This window comes from Myotis davidii, unplaced genomic scaffold (genome assembly GCF_000327345.1).
Source record: "Myotis davidii unplaced genomic scaffold, ASM32734v1 scaffold129, whole genome shotgun sequence".
Classification (NCBI taxonomy): Eukaryota; Metazoa; Chordata; class Mammalia; order Chiroptera; family Vespertilionidae; genus Myotis; species Myotis davidii.
The window spans coordinates 1,131,152-1,133,323 of NW_006383019.1; positions in this window are offsets into that span (position 1 = coordinate 1,131,152).

The following is a 2,172-nucleotide window of genomic DNA, read 5'->3' on the forward strand; positions in this document are numbered from 1 at the left end:
GGGGGGCTCACCAGGCCAGGGAAGGCCAGTAGGAGCCATTGTAGGCACTGTGTGGGGGTGAGGAAGGAGAGGTGCCGCCCATGGTGGCAGACAGACCTGCGCATACACATTAAGCGAGGAAGACAAGCGTGTGGGGGGGAGACCTGCGCGAGGACATTTCCGGCACCTGACTAGCTCTTTCCGGGCTATTCGGGAGGAACTTCACTTTCCAAAGTTCTCTTAACACGTTGCCTCATTCAGATCCTACAATGGTCACTGAGACCGGGGTGCAACCACCTTACTGATGGGGAATCAGACCAGAGGCTGTCTTCCCAGGCCACACGCTGAAGAGCTGTAACTCATCTCACCCTACATGCTGCCTGCCTCCAAGTGTTTTTAAAATAAACCGTTAACTTTAGAATTGTTTGAGATTTGCAGAAAAGTTGCAAAGACAGTTGGACAAATGAATCACATTAATGCACAACCAGCTAACCGATGTTGGTGCGTTCTTAGTACCCAAGGCACACGCTTCGTTTGCATTTCTTCATGGTTCACCCAGGGTCCCTCCTCTGTCCAGGACCCTCTCTGCAGACGCCTCACATCCGCCATGTCTCCGTGGGCTCCCTGGGCTGACTTCCCTTTTTGGTGACCTTGGTAGCTTGGAGGAGAACTAGTCAGGTGTTTTGGAGAATATCCCTTAATTTGGGTTTCTCTGATGTTTTTCTCGTGATCCGATTGGGCTGTGGGTTTGGAGGAGTGAGACCACAGAGGTGAAGTTCCATTTCGTCATGTCACATCCAGGGAGCATGCTGCTGCCATGACGTGTCCCTGGGGGTTTGGGGTGGGCACACTTTTTGACTCGAGGGCCACAATGGGTTCTTAAACTGGACCAGAGGGCCGGAACAAAAGCATGGATGGAGTGTTTGTGTGAGCTAATATAAATTCAAAGTAAACATCATTACATAAAAGGGTACGGTCTTTTTTTTCCATAGTTTTATTCATTTCAAACGGGGCGGATCCGGCCCGCGGGCCGTAGTTTGCCCACAGCTGGTTTAGACCTTGACCTCCTGGTGAGCTTGTGTTCCTCAGCGCTCTCCGCTGTGCCGACGCCCAGCCGGTCTCCTGTCCCTTGGGAAGGGCCACACGCTCACCCCGCACAGAGGTGAGGTCATGCTCCGCCTTCCTCAGGGAGCATTATCTACACAAGTCAGTTTGAATCCCTCTGTAAGAGAGATTCCAAAAGGCTTTTCAATTCATGTTTCTATTTTCTTAGACTGAAGATACAGAATATAATATAAGTGCAGGGTGTCCCCCAAAATGTAAACACCCTTTCAACTCATTCCTCATTCCAGTGGGTTACATCTGAAAAGAAAGAAACACCAATGGAGCTGTCAGCTGTTGGAGTGTGTATATTTTTGGGACACCCTGTATTTAACAGCTTTATTGCTATTTAATTCAACACCGTATTATTCACCCATTTAAGTGTAGAGCTTAAAGCTTTTTAGTTTTGTGTGCGACCATGAACATTTGGGGCCTCCCTGAGAGAAGCCTCCTACCCATTAGCAGTCACTCCCCACCCCCACCCCCAGGCCCTTCCCCAGCGTCCTGACTCTCCTAGTGTTTCATGTGAATGGAACCCACAGTGTGAAGTCCCGTGTGACTGGATTTTCTCACTCTGCGTGATGTTTACAGGACATACCCATGTTGTAGTGTGAGCCAGGGCTTCGCTCCGTTTAAAAACATTTAATGTTGACAGTATTGCATGTGAGAATGGGAGCTGACATCTCTCATCTTCCCCTCCTATCCCCCTTGTACCCCACCTCTGCCCCCACCCCAGTCCTTCACCACACTACTGTCTGTGTCCATGGATTGTGGATATATGCATATAAGCTCTTTGGCTAATCTCTTCCCTCTTCTCTCCCCTCCCCTCTGAGGCCCGTCAGTCTGTCCCATGCATCCTTTTTGTTCGTTAGATAATTTAAAAAAATATATATTTTATTGATTTTTTACAGAGAGGAAGGGAGGGAGATAGAGAGTAAGAAACATCGATGAGAGAGAAACATCGATCAGCTGCCTTCTGCACATCTCCTACTGGGGATGTACCCGCAACCGAGGTACATGCCCTTGACCAGAATCGAACCCGGGACCTCTCAGTCCGCAGGCCGACGCTCTATCCACTGAGCCAAACCGGTT